General features: G+C 43.3%; 3 non-coding genes across 3 annotated transcripts; all 3 read right to left on the minus strand.

Moving 5' to 3' along the window:
• Positions 1-324: 324 nt before the first annotated feature.
• On the minus strand, positions 325-490 carry LOC117395791 (U1 spliceosomal RNA). The gene has a single exon (XR_004662427.2). It is a non-coding gene; the product is annotated as a U1 spliceosomal RNA (small nuclear RNA).
• A 13,101-nt stretch (positions 491-13,591) lies between these two features.
• On the minus strand, positions 13,592-13,710 carry LOC131735600 (5S ribosomal RNA). Its single transcript, XR_009327585.1, has one exon. It is a non-coding gene; the product is annotated as a 5S ribosomal RNA (ribosomal RNA).
• A 4,116-nt stretch (positions 13,711-17,826) lies between these two features.
• On the minus strand, positions 17,827-17,984 carry LOC117965300 (U1 spliceosomal RNA). Its single transcript, XR_009327584.1, has one exon. It is a non-coding gene; the product is annotated as a U1 spliceosomal RNA (small nuclear RNA).
• Positions 17,985-23,842: the final 5,858 nt, after the last annotated feature.

Consider the following 23,842-nt stretch of genomic DNA (forward strand, 5'->3'; position numbering starts at 1 on the left):
GTTGCTTTGAATAAAAACATCTACTAAATAAATAAATAAAACTGATAACCTTAAAAATGATTTCCAGTTATTTAAAATAAAAAATAAAAACCTTTGCTACAGGCACTGCTGACTCTTTACTTTTAGTGTTCTCAGTAAAAAATAACGAAACATGGAAATAGATGTGCAGGAACCACGTAGCTATTTATTTGATCAAAAGATTTAGCTACTTAAAGAAAACCTGCCTCCCTGTCTGCCGAATCCACCTGCTGGACACTTCTTGAATAACTGCTCATTTCCTTCCTTCCACAGGCTCGTGTTTGTTTCTGTCTTTGACCATAGTTTCAGGGGAGAGCGCGAACGCAGTCCCCCACTACCAGAAATTATGCAGTCAAGATTCCCGCATTTGGGGAATTCACAGGGGTCAGCACAGCCGGAGTTCAATGGCCAAGCCTCGCCCTGGGTGAACCTTTTTCTTTTTTTAAGTTTTATTAAGTTCTGAAACAAATTTACAAATCCAAATAATAATGGCATATTGTGGCAATGTGCCCCATCCCTGTGTGCATTTGTGTGTTGCGTGCGTGTGTAAATGTTGGTGTATAGTCATTGGTACATGGGATATAAACGGGTCTGTGTTTCACGTGTATTTAAAAATGTAGATTTGCATTTAGGCACGAGGAGGGCACAAATCACTTCACGTGCTGGTTAAATGTAATATGTGAGCACGGGGTTGCACAGAATTAATTCACGTGCTGGGATTCAAGTGAATAATTAATTAGTAATTGAATCCCAGCACAATAGTATATATAGACGCACATTTCATTCAGTCAGCGTTGGGTGTTCGGTGAGTGGAGAACGGGAGAGAGAGAAGGAGAAAAGTAATTGTTAAAATAATCGTTAAAAGAAGCTCACCGTGTTTGGTCCGTTTTTGTTTGTCTTTTTATTTTGGCGTATAGTGCTGTGTCCTGTTTTTGTGTTCCAACCTTTTATTTTCTGTTCTGTTTATTAAGCTTAACCAAAACTCCAAGTCTCTGTGAGTTACTTCCTGGCTCTGGTCTGACGCCCACCCACTCCGGCCGTCTTTGTGACACATATATATTATACAAAAAAAACATCATATTGTTACATATTACAAAACATATTTGCAAAAATTAACTTACCTAAATACCTTCCTGTGGCAAAGTGGTTAGTAAGGGGAACAGGTGTAGCGGTGATGCGGTGCAGGAGTGACAGGCAGACAACGATAATCCAGTGGGAAAACTATTTTATTTTAATTCCTGGTCTAGTGACCATAAAATAACGATGTGTAGAGCGCGGGGATGAAAACACAGGTTTACAGTCCTGGCAAAAGAAAACAAAAACACGGTCTCGGGTGCGTGCAGTCGTGCGGGTGGTGAGTGAATACACTTTATTTTGTGACGGTTCGTGATGTGGTGATCCGGCTTGTGCTGGCCCACGGCGACAGCTCCGGATGTGCTTTAGCTGTCTGGTGATTCCAAAAACACACAGTTATTTTACAGCTACAAACAAACACAAACACACACACGCAACTCTCTATAGAGTGATAGTTACAGTACTTTACTGTCTCGTCCTTCTCGGTCCTTGGCTTAACCCAAACGAAGGAAAAGAACAGCATTACCCTGGCCCCTATATGTAATCCCGCATGATATCTAGGTAAACGGTTGCAGCTGTCTTTTTACTTGCAGCTGCCCCTCGTTTACCTGTCAAATCAATACGGTCTTACAACAGAGTCTCGCTTCCTTCCAGGCTGACCCACTTCCCGGTCCCGGAAACGAACTGTCAGGCCAGCCCTTCCAGATACTTCTCCTCCCATTCTTTAGCGCCCTCACAGGTCGGGAGAAAGATTTATCACCAGAACTCATTGTATTTCTGTCACATATCCCACGGTCAGAGTGGAGCCGAAGGAACACTCGGCTAACTCTACCTTTCCCATTGCTCCCCCCTCCCGGGAAAAATAATCTGCATTTTGGTGTCTTTCCCTGCACGGTGTACCATATGGTACATGAAGGGCTGCAATGCCAGATACCACCGAGTTATCAGGGCATTGCTGTCCTTCATTGTGCTTAACCACTTGAGTGGGGGCGTGGTCTGTGACAAGATCAAACGAGTGTCCCAGCAGGTAGTATCGTAAAGAGTGAGTAGCCCATTTAATGGCCAAACACTCTTTTTCGACTACGGAGTAGTTACGTTCCCGAGGTAACATTTTTTTTGCTTAGGTACAATATCGGGTGTTCTACTCCAGCTACTTTTTGGGACAAGACTGCACCCAAACCTCCATCCGAGGCGTCGGTGTGGAGGATGAATCTCTTGGTGAAATCTGGGGTTATAAGAGTGGGGGCCTGGCAAAGTTTACGCTTGATCGTATCAAACGCCCCCTGACACTCAGCTGACCATTTAATTAAATTTGGCGCACTCTTTTTGGTGAGGTCGACTAACGGGTTAACCACTGTGGCGTACTCGGGGATGAAGCGGTGGTAATAACCGGCTAAGCCCAGTAGTGACCTCACCTGAGTCTTGGTTTTGGGGATCGCTGCATCAACCAAAGCCTGGATTTTGGTGACCACAGGTCTCACCCTTCCATTTCCCATTAAAAATCCCAAATATTGAGTCTCTGTTTTGGCAAAGGCACATTTTCTCAAGTTAGCTGTCAGCCGGGCTGCTCTTAGAGACTGAAGAACGGCTGCAAGCCTAGCCAAATGCTCTCGCCAGGTGGAGCTGTAAATCACCACGTCATCAATATACGCTGCTGCATATTCATGATGTGGGCGTAAAACCTGGTCCATCAGTCTCTGAAAGGCAGCGGGGCGCACCATGTAGCCCAAATGGCATGGTTTTAAAGTGGAACAGCCCTTCTGGTGTTGAAAATGCGGTTTTCTCTCTGGAGCTGCGGGTTAAAGGGATTTGCCAGTATCCCTTCGTCAGGTCCAGAGTGGAAATAAACCTCGCTTTTCCCAGTCTGTCTAAAAGCTCGTCGACCCGAGGCATGGGATACGCATCGAACTTAGCAATAGCGTTTACCTTTCTGAAATCCACGCAGAAGCGGTTGGTGCCGTCCTTCTTGGCCACTATAACAATGGGGCTGCACCACTCGCTCCTGGAAGGTTCAATCACCCCAAGCTCGAGCATATCCCATACCTCTTTGCGCACGCCACTTCGTCGACTTTCTGGGATCCGGTACGGTCTCTCTCGCACTGTGACACCTGGTGGAGAGATAATGTCATATTCAACTAAGTTTGTCCTGCCGGGCACATCAGAAAAAACATCACTGAACTCCTCAATAAGCTTACGCAGCTCTCTTTGCTGATCCGGAACCAACTGTTCCCCCATTGAAATCGCTCTTGTGCTCGGGGTCTCTGGACAGGGGCCTAAATCATCCTCCATATTGTCTGGGGCTATAAATAAGACCTCCCTTGCCTGCCAGGGCTTTAACAAATTAACATGGTAAATTTCACGTTCATTCCGGCAATCGGGCTGTCTAATTTCATAATTTACTTTCCCTATAGCCCGAATCACCTCATACGGCCCCTGCCATTTAGCACACAGTTTTGATTCTGATGAGGGAAGTAGCAGCATTACCTTGTCCCCTGGTCGAAAGGTTTGAATCCGTGCATTTTTGTTGTAATGCTGCTGCTGTCGGTGCTGAGCCGATCTGAGGTTGTCTTGGGCCAAACGACCGACCAAATCCAGGCGATCTCTTAGTAGGAGCACATGCTGCACTACATTTTTAGACGAGCCTTTGTGCTCCTCCCACCCCTCTCTCAGCAGGTCGAGAATGCCGCGAGGCTGCCGGCCGTACAGGAGCTCAAAAGGGGAGAACCCCGTTGAACTCTGCGGCACTTCTCTCACCGCAAACAGGAGGTAGGGAAGAAGCGATGCCCAATGTTTCTGCTCTTGTGTTACAAATCGCCTCAGCATCGACTTTAAGGTCTGATTAAAACGTTCAACCAGACCGTCCGATTGTGGATGATAAACGGACGTCCTGATGGGACGTATTTTCAATATTTTGTACACCTGCTGTAACGTATTGGACAGAAAATTGGTCCTGTGATCGGTCAAAATCTCCTTGGGGATCCCTACTCTAGCCATAATCTGCGCTAACTCGGTGGCTATTGCAGCGGCACTAGTGGACCTCAATGGAACTGCCTCCGGGTATCGCGTTGCGTAATCCACCACCACTAATATATGCGTATACCCGGAGTCAGAAGGTAGCAAAGGGCCCACTATGTCCATTGCAATGCGCTCGAAAGGAGTGGAAATAATCGGCAGTGGGACCAAAGGGGCGGGGCGCACTCGACCCGGCGCTACTCGCTGGCAGTCTGGGCATGTGGCTACATATCTCGACACATCAGTATGAAGACCTACCCAATAGAATCGAGCCAATATCCGTTCCCTCGTCTTCTCGGCTCCGAGGTGCCCCGCAAAAGGGATATCATGCGCCAGCCTCATGACCTCGGTCCGACAAGACGGGGGAACCAACAATTGTGTTACAGGCTGTCCTGTGCCCGCGGCTAGGTTTACCCTATACAGTAATTGCCCCTTGATACTGAAATGTGGATATACTAGCGCCCCAGCGCCGTCAACATCCTTACCTTCAATGGACCGGACCTGCCCCCAAGCGTGCACCAGTGACGGGTCATTATGTTGGCCCCACACTAGGTCCGCGCTTGAGTACCACGGGTCCGGTACATTGAGAGGGGCTGGAATAACTTCTGCTCTAGTTGGTCCAGTAACCTCGCTCTCTCTGTCACACTGCGTTCCCACTCCCTTCGACTGGCGTTTGTTACCATTGCAGCACTCTCCCACCAGACCCCAGCCTTGTATCACAAATGCTCCCTCCCATTTCGCGGTCCGTCTCTCCTTATTTGTTTTTCTAGGACGGAAAAGAGGGGAAAACATTTCAGTGTGAAAAGGAAACACATCACCAATTCGTTCCTTTTTTTCTGCCACGTTTACGTGTGTGGCTGAGACTGCCATTATTTGCATCAATTCTTTGAATTTTGGCCAGTCTCGGCCCAGAATAACTGGGTGTGGCAACCTTTCCGCCACCCCAACTACAAGGTGACGTTTTATCGGTCCTACCGATAAGTATACTTTTAATGTGGGGTATGCCGCCGTGTCTCCATGGATACAGGAGATGGCCACCTGACCTCGTGGCCGCCACGACACACCGCCCAGGAGAGCTGTCCTAATCAAAGTCTGCTCACACCCTGTGTCCACTAATGCGTGGGTTTTCACATTCCCTAACACAACATTAATCAAACAAGGCCCCTCCCGACCATTTTCCCCCCACTTACCAGTTTCAGGTGCCCAATTGCACGCGGCCACATCACACTCCATGGCAGCGGGGCATGACCTGGCCAGATGTCCCGGCTGGTGGCACCTAAAACAGATAGGAGGGACAGAGGGGGCATAGGTTAGAAATCTGTCCCGCTGCTGGTATGGCAACGGGGCAGGGGCAGCACCTCTACCCCAGTTGGGGGCCAACCTTGGTCTCCATGGGGGGGGGAGGCAAGGGGGCCCAATGGGGTCGGTGCTCTAGGAGGTCTGGGTCCCTGGAACGTGGGGGGTGGTGGTGGTGGTGTTGGAGTAGAGGGAGGGAGAGGTCGGCTGCTCCGAAGGGCAGGGGCCGACAGGATCCCGATCCGGGCAGAGGTCAGGGAGTCCTCGAAATCTTCAGCCAGTTTGACTGCCTCCTCCAGGGTGTCGGGGTTGTGGCGCCGTATCCACGCCTGGGTCTCGGCGCCGACCACATGGCAGAACTGCTCTACCACAATGGCTTCCCCCATCTGCTGGGCAGTCTTCTTCCCGGGGGTCAGCCAGTGCACCATGTGGTCGCACAACCGCTCTGCAACCACCCTGGGGCGTGTCTCCGGGGCTCTCTGGTACTCCCTAAACCGCGCCCGGTGGGTCTCCGTGGTGATGTTCAGACGGCGGAGGATAGCCTGCTTGACCAGGTCATAATCGGTGGCGTGATGGTCGCTCATGGCTTGGTAGGCTGCCTGAGCCTCCCCAATCAGGCAGGGTCCCAACTGGCTGGCCCAGAACTCCCGCGGCCAAGCCGCCGCGGTAGCCAGCCGCTCGAACGCCACCAAATACGCCTCCGGGTCATCCTCCGCCGACATCTTCATTGCCCGTGCCTTCGGGGGCGACATCAGCGGTGTTGTGGTAGGGGTCGTCGCTGCAGCAACGGCCAACCCTACCCGTTTAATGAGCGCCGTGTAGCGCTACTCCCTCCTTCTCTCCTCTGCGTCGCGTCTGCTCTCCAGCGCCTGCAGCAGCTCCGCCAGTGCGTTGCGGTCCATAGTCCCGTGCTCTGACACCACGTGTGGCAAAGTGGTTAGTAAGGGGAACAGGTGTAGCGGTGATGCGGTGCAGGAGTGACAGGCAGACAACGATAATCCAGTGGGAAAACTTTATTTTATTTTAATTCCTGGTCTAGTGACCATAAATAATAAGCCCCAGCAATACACAACGATGTGTAGAGCGCAGGGATGAAAACACAGGTTTACAGTCCTGGCAAAAGAAAACAAAAACACGGTCTCGGGTGCGTGCAGTCGTGCGGGTGGTGAGTGAATACACTTTATTTTGTGACAGTTCGTGATGTGGTGATCCGGCTTGTGCTGGCCCACGGCGACAGCTCCGGATGTGCTTTAGCTGTCTGGTGATTCCAAAAACACACAGTTATTTTACAGCTACAAACAAACACAAACACACACACGCAACTCTCTATAGAGTGATAGTTACAGTACTTTACTGTCTCGTCCTTCTCGGTCCTTGGCTTAACCCAAACGAAGGAAAAGAACAGCGTTACCCTGGCCCCTATATGTAATCCCGCATGATATCTAGGTAAACGGTTGCAGCTGTCTTTTTACTTGCAGCTGCCCCTCGTTTACCTGTCAAATCAATACGGTCTTACAACAGAGTCTCGCTTCCTTCCAGGCTGACCCACTTCCCGGTCCCGGAAACGAACTGTCAGGCCAGCCCTTCCAGATACTTCTCCTCCCGTTCTTTAGCGCCCTCACAGGTCGGGAGGAAGATTTATCACCAGAACTCATTGTATTTCTGTCACACTTCCCCTCACCCTTGTGCCTTAATCCGATATCTTCTACTCACTCAGAACAAAATAAAAACTGGATCCTCTAATTAAACTAACACTTAAGGACAATTTGGGAAACCATCTGCTCCCTCTCCAGCCCCCAGATTTTACTCACTTCATCTCCTGATCTGTGCACCAAGTCTCGTGCCACATAATCCCTTGCTATCGAAAGTGCTAGAGCATACACTGCTTCTGCGGACAATGCACATTTCTTCCACAGCAGTATGTTCCTTGCTTTCCACAAAGCATCTTTTGTGCAATTAATGATCGACCAGATCTTGCCAAACTTCTCTTTACTTATCTTTATACTTGACAATCCATAAAGAATGCCATGCTCTGTCAAGACTATCTTTCTCTCTATTTTCTCCAACCAAATATACATCTTCCGCCACACTTCCTGTGCAAAGGAGCAGGACCACATCAAATGATGTACCGTCTCTTCCCCCAAACATCTTGGCCTTATGCAAACAGGACTAGCTGTTCCACCACGTCGATATAAAAAGCTTCTTAGAGGAAGACACTGATGGACCACACTCCAAGCCAAATCCCTATGGGCATTCAAGAGATAGGAGGCAGATACATTTCTCCACACTGTCCTACAGTCCTCCTCCACTAATGTCCCAACTGGGAGCAAAGCTAACCCTTCTGTGCAAACTAGCTGTTCTAGGCGAGCACAAGATATCTCCTCTAGGGCAAGACTATTTACTTTATATTTAACAATAAATGTTTTTACAAAATTATAAATAAAAGGCAGTTGTTCTGCATATGGCACCTTTAAACTCAGCCGCATTTTCCATAGCTGACAAATAATCCCTTTTAACCAAAACCCTGCAAAGAAAGTCCATTTCCTAAGACTCTGGTTTGTACAAACACACCCTTTAACCACACAAGTCACAAAAATGCAATGCAGTTTTTCCCCCCCCCCCAAGTCAGGGACATTTTTCCCACCACAATTTAAGGTTTTATACATTATCTGTTTTTTAACCATCTCGCTTTTACTGCCCCATAAAAACTGAAACATTGCTCTTTGTATAACAAAAAGACATTGGCGAGGTATTGGGAATATAAACGCTAAAAAAACCAGGGAAGACAACACCTCTGTCTTAATAACTAAAATCCTACCAGACAAAGTTAGTTCCCTCATACCCCACTGTCACAAAGACGGCCGGAGTGGGTGGCGTCAGACCAGATGCAGGAAATAAACAGTCAGAGATTTGGGGTTTGGTAAGCATTCGCTCAGCATTTAATAATTAACAGACAGAACAGAAAATAAAAGGTTTTAAACACAAAACAGGACACGGCACTTGTGCCAAAATAAATAGACAAACAAAACGTACTAAACACTTAACAAACGGTGCACGGAGAGACAAACAAACACGGTGAGTACAAACACTTCTAGATTTCACTTTACTACTTTCCTCCTTCTCCTCACCCATTCTCCACTCTCGAACACCCAACTTCGAGTGAATGCTACGTGTCTCTATATATACACTGTTGTGCTGGGATTCAATTACTAATTAATTATTCACTTGAATCCCAGCACGTGAATTAATTCTGTGCAACCCCGTGCTTACATATTACATTTAACCGGCACGTGAAGTGATTTGTGCCCTCCTCGTGCCTAAATACAAATCTACACTTTAAATCACACGTGAAACACAGACCCGTTTATATCCCGTGTACCAATGACTATACACCAACATTAACACACGCACGCAACATACAACACATAACACACAAAATACACACAGGGGCGGGCACTTCGTCACATATACCCTCCCCTGTGCAAAGCACACATGGCCTCAATGGCCACCTCCCCCCTTAAAAATCCAGCAGTCCAGAACAAAGTCTCGGGCTGGGAAGGGAGGCTTCAGTGGGCCCATGGCTGGCAATGCTGTCAGCACCCCTGCCGGTAGTGGCACGGCTGACAGCATGCTGGTCCACTCCTGCAGTGAAACTGCTGCTGGGGAAAGTGATCTCCTGACCTCTCCCCCTGTCTTTGTAGCCGGTAGCTCCCTTTGGTGGGGCTCCGACCACAGTACTTCCGGCAGCGAAGAAGCTGCTGTGGGAGCAGGTCTCCTGACCTCCCCCACGATCTCCGGCAGCGAAACTGCTGCAGTGGGAGCAGGTCTCCAGACCTCCTCCCCTTTCTTCGTGGCCGACAGCTCCCCTTTTTGGGGCTCCGGCCACCGTACTGTCAGAACAGAAAACTGTTATGTCATCCATGTACAGGGTAACTTTAATATCCTGCTTCCCACTCCCAGGTGCAATTATTCCTGTAATACCACAGTCCTGTCTAATAGCACATGCCAAGGGCTCCATCCCCAACACAAAAAGTAATGGGGACAGCGGACACCCCTGCCTTACCCCAGATAGTACCTTAAAAGGTTCAGACAAAACCCCATTTATTATTATCCTACTAAAACAATCCTTATACAACAAATGTATCCAGGAGCAGAAAGCAGGCCCAAAGTTCATTTTTACTAATATTGACATAATGAAGCTGTGGTTGAGATGATCAAAAGCTTTCTCCTGATCTAGACTTAAAAGACAAAGAGGCACATTCCTGTCCTTCACATATTCTATTATATCTCTAACTAGAGCCAAACTATCATTTAGTAACCGTCCTGGTATCCCACAAGTTTGACCACTATTTACAACAGACGAAATTACAGATTGCAGTCTTAAAAATATTACCTTTGATAGGATCTTCAGGTCTACACAGAGTAAAGTGACTGGCCTCCAATTCTTTATTTCTTTCTTGTCCCCTTTTTTATATAATAAGGATATACAACCTTCTCTCATGGTTGATATCAATATACCTTTACCCCAAGATTCATTATACACGTCCAAAAGATCCTTACCCACTAAATCCCAAAATATGTCATAAAATTCGATTGGTAAACCATCTATCCCTGGCACCTTATTTTTTTAAAAGCTTTTTACAGCCCTCCCCAGTTCTTCTAAACTTATCTCTTTCTCTAAATTCTGTCTCTCAGTATCACTTAATTTTAAATCAATTTTACTTAAATAAAATTCTAACCAGGAACCTTCTATTTCCTTAACATCATATAACTCTTCATAAAAGGCCTTAGCACAACCCAGAACAGCCTCACTAGAGGATTGTTCTACCCCATTTGTATCAAATAAACTATGAATTGCTTTTTTCCCTTGATTCATCTTCTTAAAAAAGAAGTGAGTGCACTTTTCATTTTCCTCACAAAAACGGACCCTACTACGAAAAATAATACTCCTACTAAAAGAACTATAAAGTTTGGACATCTTCATTTTAGTAATAGCTATATCATTAGCCACATCAAAACCATCTCTTAACATAATATACAGCCTCTGCAAGTTAGTTAATTTCCCTAACTTATATCTTTCCCCTTTTGCAATTTTCCTTCCCTCGTTAATAAAAAATACTTTCACTCTCTTTTTAACATCCTCCCACCATTCTCCCACAGAATTATACAAAAATTTTAGGGTCTGCCAGTTCCTATATCTTCCTCTAAATCTCTGCACAATCTTCTCCTCTTTTAATAAAAGTACATTTAATTTCCAAACACCTTTCCCAAAATTAGTTTTACCTTGAATATCCAACTCTGTGTATAATAAAGAATGGTCTGAATAAAAGACTGGATGAAGACTAAAATCATCAACCTTAATGTCTTTGGAAACTAAACAATAATCGATGCGAGATCTAACTGAAAAATTACTGCTTGACCATGTAAAAAAATCAGAATCTGAAACTCTTACTCCAAATACATCTTTTAAATGAAAGTCCTCAATGATGGTCTGAAGTACTCTCGAGCTGCCATCTAGATAAAACTCAGTTTTGGATTTTCTATCTTTTTTCGAAATTAAACTATTAAAGTCACCACCAATTATAATATTGAAATTGCAAACTAAAAGTGGCGATAGCCTATTCAACAAATCCAACCGTTCCTGCAAATCCACGGGACAATAAACATGAATTAAACGTACCTTTACCGCCCACCAATCTACATCCACCACCAATAACCTCCCATCAACCACCCTTCTTATTGCTCTTATGTCAAAACCCTTCCCTTTAAACAAAATTGCCACACCCGCTGCTCTGTTACCATTGTCACCCGACCAGACTGACAACCCAGAATCCCACATTTCTTCATATTTACAATAATTATCCTGATAAGGGATCCAACATTCTTGTAACAGGAAAATATCATCTTTCCTATTTTTCAAAAAATCAAAGACTGAAAGACGTTTGACGGGGTCCTTGATGCTTCTCACATTAACAGAGACTAATGAAAGTACCATTACTACAAGGAAAGGAAAGCAATACCGGATGGATATCAAGTCTGTTTTCTCCCGCTTTTCCCTTTTTTTCTTTTTCTTCCCTTTTGTACTCTCCATCCCTTCACCAGTCTCTATTCTCATGTGAGTAGCAGATGCAAAAGTACTTACATTATCAGAGTCCAAAAACGATTGCCCTGAAACCGAAGCAGAGTCCGAACCTGCTTCTGACTCTGAATTGTCTGCCCATTCTTTGTCCTTCTTCTTCCTTTTTCTGCTCTCGGAGGCAGAGAAATACATTTCTCCTTCCTCCTCACCACTCTGCTCAGAAAGCTCCTGCCCTGGTAAATCTGATGTCTCCGGTAGAAAACCAGTTTCGCCCAGATCCTGTTCAGTGTCAACGGACCCAAGTGCTTCCACCAAAAGGTTAACTTCTTCCAAAACCTTAAGTTCATTTGGTTGTTGAGCATTGATTTCCGTCGCTAAAATACGATCTTCAGTAGACTCCGACACTGGTGCTGACTCTGGCTCTGGCTCTAGCTTTGGCCCTGGCTCTGATTCTGGCTCCTGGAATAGATCCTCTAATCCCAGACCCTCCACGGATAGTTTCGACACTGAAGTTGGTTCTGGATCCACCTCAGCGGGGGATTCTGTTGGCTTCTCTGACAAATTAGCAGCTCCCTGTTTCTTAAGTCGATTAGCATAGGCAAACGGACAGTCTCTGAAAACGTGATTTGAATCCCCACATAGGTTACACTTCAAGGGGATTTCACATACATTGGAAAAATGGCCAAAAGCACCACAATTCCTGCAAAACTTCTGGTCACAATTGGCTGAAAAATGCCCAGTTTGTCCACAAGATCTACATACTTTGGGCTGACCCATATAGAACACATACCCTCTACAAGAACCTATTTGAATGGTGTTAGGTAAGTGCTAGTAGTCTCCACTTACAATGTCTCTACGAAGTTTAGCTTGAAACTTCCTTTCCCCGGTTTTCACGCCATCATCGTCTTTTACCGTCGATCCAACAATCACATCGCAGTATTGTGACAGCCAGGTTAAAATATCCTCATATTGTACCAGTTCAGAAAACATTACCACGTGGATTACTTTTAACTCCCTTGTCAATGGAATAGCAATATTCTTAAACCGGTCTCCAAATTTTTTAAATTTTTCTAAACAAACTTCAAGCATGGCAAAAGTTGAAAAAATAACTTCAAAAGTTTTCTTACCAGGAAAGGCAAAGATGAAATCCAGATTTCTAGGGTGAAAACCCAGTCCTTTTTGCAAGACATTCCTACTAAACTCCAATCAGTCCATAACCAAGTCATTCAAAAGCTCAAAACGAATAGCATTCTGTCGCACTCCAAAAGCCGACATCTTCAAACAGCAGGTACTCCAAAACAAAGGAACAAAAAAAGAATTCCTCAAAATCCATCCAACGATACAGAATGAAAAATCCAACGTTCCTTCATGATCATGGTATCTCCCCTGCCAGGTAAGTATGAGTTGTATACATTTCGACTCGTCACCCGTCCACAAGAGACACTTTTCAAAGAAACGGTGCCTACATCTGCAATTTAAAGAAACATTGTTTTCCTAATGTAACACTTTCATTGTTATTATATCGCACTTTCCAGTCTGTTGGGTGTAATGGGTTCCTTCATTTTTCAGTATAAGTATTTATAAATTGCATTCCCGTAATGCCTCTCGGTATATATTTGCATGCGCCTTTATCATTGGAGGACAAGATGCCAACTCGAATGAATGAACGGGTCACTAAATCCGTTCTTGGTTGATATATGCTCGTTTTGTTCTCTTGTTTGGCACAATAATCTAAACACGCAGTTTGTGGCTTTAAAACATGTCTCGTTCTGTTACTATAAAAAAGTATATCATCAACTTTTTTTCTTTTTTTAAATTAATTAAACTAACTATAACTAGCAAAACTCGTCAGTACTTTTGTCTTAACCCTGTTCACATTTGTTTGTATCGGACCGCTACTGGTAGTTTCGGTTTTGAATATAATACGATCACCCTTTCTGTCCTAATTCAGTTTTCAAAACCAGTAAAGGCCGATACAATACTTACTTGTTCGTGTGTGGAATGGGACAATAAAAAAACAAAAAATGAAAACGATGTTTATCTTTACAGCTTCCAGGTTAATAACATAAATAACAGGGAAAACAGCGCCCCCTGTCAAGCTGCAGAAAGAAAAGCTTACAGCACCTGGTATTCCCAGGTGGTCTCCCATCCAAGTACTAACCAGGCCCAACCTTGCTTAGCTTCCGAGATCAGACAAGATCGGGCGTTCTCAAGGTGGTATGGCCGTAAGCGAACGACTTTCTTAGTTTATCTCTTTCATAGTATTAAGTTAATATCATTCATGCAATAACACGACGGGGGAGGGATTTCCAGATCTCGAATTTGTCACAAACGTTAACATTTAAGTACTGCAAGGGTCCCTCTTCTCCAGTTAGAGACAGCATACATGTGGTTACATGATACATGGATGAAGGCTTATTGTGACCTATTCGACTCCTCGAGACCATCACTTTCAATTCAAACACAAAATGTCTCGTTTTCAATCGCTCGACAACACCCACAGTACAGAAATGTGCATTAATGATCAACAAAATGAGAATACGTTAAAAAAAATGATGTAAAGCTGGTAGATTCGTATCTCAGAGGAACGGGAAATTAAAACAAGGTAAAGGCAATCATCTAAATAAAGCTGAATCAATAACGGATAACGACATAGAACTTCTGTACAGCAGTGAAACACTATGTTTAAAAAAAACAACTGTACCGCTGAACCTCGTCTTCTTTAATATTAGCAACTTTGTAACTTTGATACACGTGCCGCTGACTCGTTACTTTGTCTTCTCAATGTGAAACACTTCACAATACATGTACATAAAACACTTAGGTACTTTCTAGAGCATTGTACGCTCCGAAAGAAAAAACAAAATCTCATTCCCAGTCTGACAGGGCCAGCTGCTGGAGATATATAGAATAATCGCTAATTGCTTTCAATACCTGTGTTTTTAACTTTGACTATAACATCAGGGGAGAGCGCGAACGCAGCCCCTCACTCCCAGAAATGATACAGTCGAGATTCCCGCATTTGCGACAAGTGAGTTGTTCCACAAAAGGGATGGGTGTGTAGAAAAACCTACATGTCTGTGTGAATGAAATTCAAAAATGTAAACAAATGTTTGCCCAATGTGTCTTTTGTACATTCTCTGCTTCAAATCAGAGGTGCCATCAAGTATAAAAAGGTGGGTGTGGGGCACAATGTTGGACGAATAGCTCTTTTGCATAAAGACCATTAAAATGTATTGTTTTATGCTGCAAAGCTCAAGGCTAGCTCTCCCTTCTAGAAAAACGTATTACCATCCATGAGCCCCGCTATTGGCCCGCACATGTGCAGCCCAGAGCTGCTTAAGTGTTACTGTTTGTGACAAATGAGAGATCTGGAAATCCCTGCCCCAACCTGTCATTGCATGAATGATATTAACTTAATACTATGAAAGAGATAAATCAAGCAAGTCTACTTACGGCCATACCACCTTGAGAACGCCCGATCTCGTCTGGTCTCGGAAGTAAGCTTTTCTTTCTGCAGCTTGACAGGGGGTGCTGTTTCCCCTGTTATTTATGTTATTAACCTGGAAGCTGTAAAGATGAACATCGTTTTCATTTTTTTTGTTTTTTTATTGTCCCATCCCACACTGGAACAAATATGATAGTTTAATATGTTGCACACACCATTCTTAATTCCTCAATTCGTGACGAAATGTGACCCAGAAAGTTAAAAACAGTACATAAAATAGAATAAAAAATATGTATAGGGACACAGACATGCATACAGAGATATTATTATTATTATTATTAATAATAATAATAATAATAATAATAATACAGTATTGAACATGCCCCCTGCTGGAAGCTTCTGGGAGAGCTGTCAATTTGTTGTCCTGTGCGTGAGTGTAGTGCTGCTTGAAAACTCTCGCCCCTCGCTGGATTGAAACCGGACATTTACATAACCTGTGCAGGGAGGTGTTGTTTACCTGTATTTTACTTCATGGCTCACATTTCTTAAAGAGTAAGGGTTTCTGCATGGATCACGTGTGTTAGGTTTAATTTCGAGTTTTATGTTTTGTTTTATAGTTGTATTTAATGATCTTTTGGAATACTGAAGTTATTACAGTAATGATGCTGTGCACAACGGTAGTAGTAGCTGTGTGTGTGGTCCTGTTGGATGTGCCTAATCTTGTTCTGTCTAGGAAACAGACAGGCTAATTAAGGGACAAACGAATAATGCAGTACTAAGCTACATCTGTAAATCTTAACCAGTCTAATAAACAGATGTTTTCTGCTTATTATGCAAAGGCTGCCCTTCGAATCGGTGATATCATGGGGCAAGTTCAGCATAGAAGAGGGGTTCTTGGTCTCAGTTCAGCTCCTCCTACATGGCACAAGGCAGCCTCAGCTCAACAGAGGAAGCTGGTGGTCAACGAGGTGCAAAAACAGGAGGAGAGGATGAGGTGCGTAAAGGCCGTTTCCCAGGCCAAGCAGGGAGAATGGATGAGATGGGAGAGTGTGGAACAACGCAAGATTGGCTGGCAAGACCTATGGACAATGGAACAGAGCAGGATCAGTTTCCTCATCAGGTCAACATATGATGTTCTCCCATCACCACAGAACCTAAACCTCTAGGTAGAAGAGGATCCCTTATGTCCTTTGTGTTCATCACCTGCAACATTAAGGCACATTTTGACAGGCCTTAGCATTGGAAGACAAGCGTAACATGACCAATAAGTTGCCACCAGTTCCATCAAAACATTACACACAAAAGACAACATTCCTCCACCCAGGAGAGCAACCGCCAAGAAAAGGTGTTAAAACCAAGCCTCGCCCAGGACAACTGGAAGCTGTTGGTCAACGGCTTATTTTTCCACCTGAGATTGCCACCACTAACCTTCGACCAGATATTGTCTTGTGGTCTGGATCAGCACGCCTTGTTCACCTGGTAGAGTTAACAGTGCCATGGGGGGATGCTGTAGATGAGGCGTATGAGAGGAAGAAACTGCGGTATGCTCAACTAGCCGCTGAAGCGGAACAGCGAGGATGGAGGGTCCGGGTTTATCCAGTGGAGGTGGGTTGTCGAGGATTTGTGGCACACTCTACAACCCGGTTTCTCAGAGACGTCGGATTCAGTGGCCAAGAGTTGCATCGCACAGTGAAGAACTTATCTGAAGCAGCAGAGAGGAGCAGCAATTGGCTGTGGTTGAGACGGAAAGATTCTGGTTGGGGATCTCAAGTACAATAGAAAGAAAGATACGCTGATGGACGGGTAAGTAAGCCGGGCTGAGTTGAGTGGGGGATGGAGAGGGGTGATGTTGGGAAGCCAGAATCACTGTCGAGCCCTCTTGAAGTGTCGTGGACTAGTCGACAAAACACTGAGGATGGAAGGTGCCCACTTGAAGACCCCAGAGATGTACCCTATTTAGCTCAATCCGGACGGTTGTCATGCTAATGCGCTGGGGAGACCGCATTGTGGTTGATCCCCGGAGCCAGCATCGCAGCCGTTGTGCGTGCTGATGCGCTATGGAGGTAAAATAAGCTGATCCTTGGAGCCAGCATTACACGTCAGCCATCAACACCAGCCAGAAGGATATCTGCATCATCATATGGAAGGAAACGCAAATGGAGGGAGACACAGATGGATCACATTAGTTTACTGCAAAGCTACGTCTTAGTTGGTGCTTATCTTGGTGAGAGCTGAGTTCAAATCAGCATGAAGTTTTAACATCTTCTCTCATGTAATGGAAATCTGCTTGTATGTGGTTTTATGTTGTCTAATTAAAGTGTTTGTCTGCCAAGATATGTTTTAAGGGGCTTAGTGGTCAGGTGGTTAAAGAAAAGCTCTTGTTACCAGGAGGTTCCTGGTTCAATCCCAGCTCAGCCACTGGCTCATTGTGTGTGACCCTGTCCCTGAGCAAGTCACTTAACCTCCTTGTGCTCCTTCCTTCAAATGAGATGTAAAACCCAGGTCCTATTGTAAGTGACTCTGCAGCAGCAGTAGTTGTGATGCACAGTTTATCTGTAAGTTGCTTTGAATAAAAACATCTACTAAATAAATAAATAAATAAAACGGATAACCTTGAAAATGATTTCCAGTTATTTAAAATAAAAAACAAAACCTTTGATACAGGCACTGCTGACTCTTTACTTTTAGTGTTCTCAGTAAAAAAATAAGGAAACATGGAAATAGATGTGCAGGACCCACGTAGCTATTTATTCGACAGTGAGAAAGATCAAAAGATTTAGCTACTTAAAGAAAACCTGCCTCCCTGTCTGGCGAATCCACCTGCTGGACACTTGTTGAATAACTGCTCATTTCCTTCCTTCCACAGGCTCGTGTTTGTTTCTGTCTTTGACCATAGTTTCAGGGGAGAGCGCGAACGCAGTCCCCCACTACCAGAAATTATGCAGTCGAGATTCCCGCATTTGGGGAATTCGCAGGGGTCAGCACAGCCGGAGTGCAATGGCCGAGCCTCGCCCTGGGTGAACCTTTTTCTTTTTTTAAGATTTATTAAGTTCTTAACAAAATTACAAATCAAAATAAAATGACATATGTATTATACAAAAGACCATCATATTGTTACATATTACAAAACATATTGCAAAAATTAACCTCCATAAATGCCTTCCCCTCACCCTTGTGCCCTAATTCGATATCTCCTGCTCCCCCAGAACCAATCAGAACCGGATCCTCTAATTAAACTAACACCTAAGAACAATTTGGGAAATCATCTGCTCCTTCTCCAGCCCCCAAATTTTACTCACTTCTTCTCTGGATCTGTGCACCACGTCTCGTGCCACGTAATCCTTTGCTACAGAAAGTGCTAAAGCATATACTGCTTCTGCTGGCAAATCACATTTCTTCCATTGCAGTATGTTCCTTGCTTTCCACAACGCATCTTTTGTGGAATTGATAATCGACCAGATCTTGCAAAATTTCTCTTTACTTATCTTTATACCTAATAATCCATAAAGGATGCCATGTTCTGTCAAGATTATCTTTCTCTCTATTTTCTCCAACCAGATACACATCTTCTGCCACACTTCCTGTGCAAAGGAACAAGACCACATCAAATGATGTACCGTCTCTTCCCCCCAACATCCTGGCCTTATGCAAACAGGACTAGCTGTTCCACCACGTCGATATAAAAAGCTTCTTAGAGGAAGACACTGGTGGACCACACTCCAAGCCAAATCCCTATGGGCATTCAAGAGATAGGAGGCAGATACATTTCTCCACACCGTCCTACAGTCCTCCTCCACTAATGTCCCAACTGGGAGCAAAGCTAACCCTTCTGTGCAAACTAGCTGTTCCAGGCGAGCACAAGATATCTCCTCTAGGGCAAGACTATTTACTTTATATTTAACAATGAATGTTTTTACAAAATTATAAATAAAAGGCCGTTGTTCTGCATATGGCACCTTTAAACTCAGCCGCATTTTCCATAACTGACAAATAATCCCTTTTAACCAAAACCCTGCAAAGAAAGTCCATTTCCTAAGACTTTGGTTTGTACAAACACACCCTTTAACCACACAACTCACAAAAATACAATGCAGTTTTTTCCCCCAAGTCAGGGACATTTTTCCCACCACAATTTAAAGTTTTATACATTATCTGTCTTTTAACCTTCTCACATTTACTGCCCCATAAAAACTGAAACATTGCTCTTTGTATAACAAAAAGACATTGGCGAGGTATTGGGAATATAGATGCTAAAAAAACCAGGGAAGACAACACCTCTGTCTTAATAACTAAAATCCTACCCGACAAAGTTAGTTCCCTCATACCCCACATACCAAGTTTCTGTTTTATTCTTGCAATTCTGCCCTCCCAATTCTTACTACTCATATTTGGCCCAAATAATACCCCTAAAATCTTTATGAAATCATACTTCTCCACTAAACCAAAATCAATCTTTGCTTCTTTCCAGTTTACATACCAGCATTCACTCTTCCCCATATTTATTTTGGATGAAGATGCTAAAGCAAATTTATCACAATGCCAAAAGACCTTGGTGACTGATGCATTGTGAGAACAGAAAACTGTTATGTCATCCATGTACAGGGTAACTTTAATATCCTGTTTCCCACTCCCAGGTGCAATTATTCCTGCAATACCACTGTCCTGCCTAATAGCACACGCCAAGGGCTCCATCCCCAACACAAAAAGTAATGGGGACAACGGACACCCCTGCCTTACCCCAGATAATACCTTAAAAGTTTCAGACAAAACCCCATTTATTATTATCCTACTAAAACAATCCTTATACAACAAATGTATCCAGGAGCAGAAAGCAGGCCCAAAGTTCATTTTTACTAATATTGACATAATGAAGCTGTGGTTGAGACGATCAAAAGCCTTCTCCTGATCTAGACTTAAAAGACAAAGAGGCACATTCCTGTCCTTCGCATATTCTATTATATCTCTGACTAGAGCCAAATTATCAGCTAGTAACCGTCCTGGTATCCCGCAAGTTTGATCACTATTTACAACAGACGCAATTACAGATTGCAATCTTAAAAAAACTACCTTTGATAGGATCTTCAGGTCTACGCAAAGTAAAGTGACTGGCCTCCAATTTTTTATTTCTTTCTTGTCCCCTTTTTTATATAGTAAGGATATACAACCTTCTCTCATGGTTGATATCAATATACCTTTAGCCCAAGATTCATTATACACGTCCAAAAGATCCCCACCCACTAAATCCCAAAATAAGTCATAAAATTCGATTGGTAAACCATCTATCCCTGGCACCTTATTTTTTTTAAAGCTTTTTACAGCCCTCCCCAGTTCTTCTAAACTTATCTCTTTCTCTAACTTCTGTCTCTCAGTATCACTTAATTTTACATCAATTTTACTTAAATAAAATTCTAACCAGGAACCTTCTATTTCCTTCACATCATATAACTCTTCATAAAAGGACTTAGCACAACCCAGAACAGCCTCACTAGAGGATTGTTCTACCCCATTTATATCAAATAAACTATGAATGGCTTTTTTCCCTGGATTCATTCTTAAAAAAGAAGCGAGTGCACTTTTCATTTTCCTCACAAAAACTGACCCTACTACGAAAAATACTCCTACTAAAAGACCTGTACAGTTTGGACATCTTCATTTTAGTTATAGTTATATCATTAGCCACATCAAAACCATCTCTTAACATAATGTAGAGCCTCTGCAATTTACCCTGCAATTTCCCTAACTTATACCTTTCCCCTTTTGCAATTTTCCTCCCCTCGTTAATAAAAAAAACTTTCACTCTCTTTTTAACATCCTCCCACCATTCTCCCACAGAATTATACAAACATTTTACGGTCTGCCAGTTCCTATACATTCCTCTAAATCTTTGCACAATCTTCTCCTCTTTTAACAAAAGTACATTTAATTTCCAAACACCCTTCCCAAACTTAGTTTTAGCTTGAATATCCAACTCTGTATATAGTAAAGAATGGTCTGAAAAAAAGACTGGATAAAGACTAAAATCCTCAACCTTAATGTCTTTGGAAATGAAAAAATAATCAATGCGAGATCTAACTGAAAAGTTACTGCTTGACCATGTAAAAAAATCCGAATCTGAAACTCTTACTCCAAATACATCTTTTAAATGAAAGTCCTCAATAATGGTCTGAAGTACTCTCGAGCTGCCATCTAGATAAAACTCAGTTTGGGATTTTCTATCATTTTTCGAAATTAAACAATTAAAGTCACCACCAATTATAATATTGAAATTGCAAACTAAAAGTGGTGATAGCCTACTCAACAAATCCAACCTCTCCGTCAAATCCACGGGACAATAAACATTAATTAAACGCACCTTTACCCCACACCAATCTATATCCACCACCAACAACCTCCCATCCACCACCCTTCTTATTGCCCTTATGTCGAACCCCTTCCCTTTAAACAAGATTGCCACACCCGCTGCTCTGTTACTGTTGTCACCCGACCATACTGACAACCCCGAATCCCACATTTCTTCATATTTCCAATAATTATCTTGATAAGGGATCCAACATTCCTGTAACAAAAAATATCACCTTTCCTCTTTTTCAAAAAGTCCAAGACCGAAAGACGTTTAACAGGGTCCTTAATGCTTCTAACATTGACCGATACTAATGAAAGTACCATTGAAACAAGAAAAAGAAAGCAACCCCGGACAGATATCAAATCTGTTTTCTCCCGCTTCTCCCTTTTTTCTTTTTCTTCCCTTTTGTACTCTCCATGCCTTCACTAGTCTCTATTTTCATGTGAGTAGCAGACGCAAAAGTACTTACATTATCAGAGTCTAAAAAAGATTGCCCTGAAACCGAAGCAGAGTCCGAACCTGCTTCTGACTCTGAATTGTCTGCCCCCTCTTTGTCCTTCATCTTCCTTTTCCTGCTCTCAGAGGCAGAGAAATCCATTTCTCCTTCCTCCTCATCACTCTGCTCAGAAAACTTCAGCCCCGGTAAATCTGATGTCCCCGGCAAAAAATCAGTTTCGCCCAAATCCTGTTCAGCCTCAACAGACCCAAGTGCTTCCACCAAAAGGTTTACTTCTTCTAACACCTTAAGTTCATTTGATTGTTGAGCAAACTGGACATTGATTTCTGTTGCAAAACTACAATCTTCAGTAGTCTCCGACACTGGTGCTGACTCTGGCTCAGGATCTAGCTTTAGCCCTGGCTCCGATTCTGGCTCCTGAAATAGATTCTCCAGACCCTCCACGGGCAGTTCCAACACTGAAGTTGGTTCTGGATCCACCTCAGCGGAGGATTCTGTTGGCTTCTCTGACAAATTAACAGCTCTCTGTTTCTTAACTCGATTAGCGTATGCAAAAGGACAGTCTCTGAAAACGTGATTTGACTCCCCACATAGGTTGCACTTCAAGGGGAGTTTACATTCATTGGGAAAATGGCCAAAAGCACCACAATTCCTGCAAAACTTCTGATCACAAGTGGCTGAAAAATGCCCAGTTTGTCCACAAGATCTGCATACTTTCGGCTGACCCATATAGAACACATATCCTCTACAAGAACCTATTTGAATAGTGTTAGGTAAGTGCTTGTAGTCTCCACTTACAATGTCTCTACGAAGTTTAACTTGAAACTTCCTTTCCCCGGTTTTCACGCCATCCTCATCTTTTACCGTCGAGCCAACAATCACATCACAATATTGTGACAGCCAGGTTAAAATATCCTCATATTGTACCAGCTCCGAAAACATTACCACATGGATTACTTTTAACTCCCTTCTTGTCAATGGAACCATAGCAATATTCTTAAACTGGTCTCCAAATTTTTTAAACTTTTCTAAACAAACTTCAAACATGGCAAAAGTTGAAAAAATAACTTCAAAAGTTTTCTTACCAGGAAAGGCAAAGATGAAATCCAGATTTCTAGGGTGAAAACCCAGTCCTTTTTGCAACACATTCCTACTAAACTCCAATCGGTCCAAAGCCAAGTCATTCAAAAGCTCAAAACGAATAGCATTCCGTCGCACTCCAAAAGCCGACATCTTCAAACGGCAGGTCCTCCAAAACAAAGGAACAAAAAAGGAATTCCTCAAAATCCATCCAACGAAATAGAATGAAAAATCCAACGTTCCTTCATGATCATGGTATCTCCCCTGCCAGGTAAGTATGAGTTGTACACATTTCGACTCGTCACCCGTCCACAAGAGACGCTTTTCAAAGAAACGGTGCCTACATCTGCAATTTAAAGAAACATTGTTTTCCTAATGTAACACTTTCGTTGTTATTATATCGCACTTTCCAGTCTGTTGGGTGTAATGGGTTCCTTCATTTTTCAGTATAAGTATTTATAAATTGCATTCCCGTAATGCCTCTCGGCATATATTTGCATGCGCCTTTATCATTGGAGGACAAGATGCCAGCATTTACACAGGATGACGTCAGTCGTGCAGCAGCATGTGAGATGTTCCGCAAAAGAAGGGATGGGACTGTATACACGTCTGCGTAAACGAAATAAAAAATGGAACAAATGTACGACTTTCAAAAAGAAAGAAAGCAAAACATTGGTCAAACATTTGTTAAGGTCACACATAATATAAATAAACTCGAATGAATGAACGGGTCACTAAATCCGTTCTTGGTTGATATATGCTCGTTTTGTTCTCTTGTTTGGCACAATAATCTAAACACGCAGTTTGTGGCTTTAAAACATGTCTCGTTCTGTTACTATAAAAAGTATATCATCAACTTTTTTTCTTTTTTTAAATTAATTAAACTAACTATAACTAGCAAAACTCGTCAGTACTTTTGTCTTAACCCTGTTCACATTTGTTTGTATCGGACCGCTACTGGTAGTTTCGGTTTAGAATATAATACGATCACCCTTTCTGTCCTAACTCAGTTTTCAAAACCAGTAAAGGCCGATA

This window comes from Acipenser ruthenus, unplaced genomic scaffold (genome assembly GCF_902713425.1).
Source record: "Acipenser ruthenus unplaced genomic scaffold, fAciRut3.2 maternal haplotype, whole genome shotgun sequence".
Lineage (NCBI taxonomy): Eukaryota > Metazoa > Chordata > Actinopteri > Acipenseriformes > Acipenseridae > Acipenser > Acipenser ruthenus.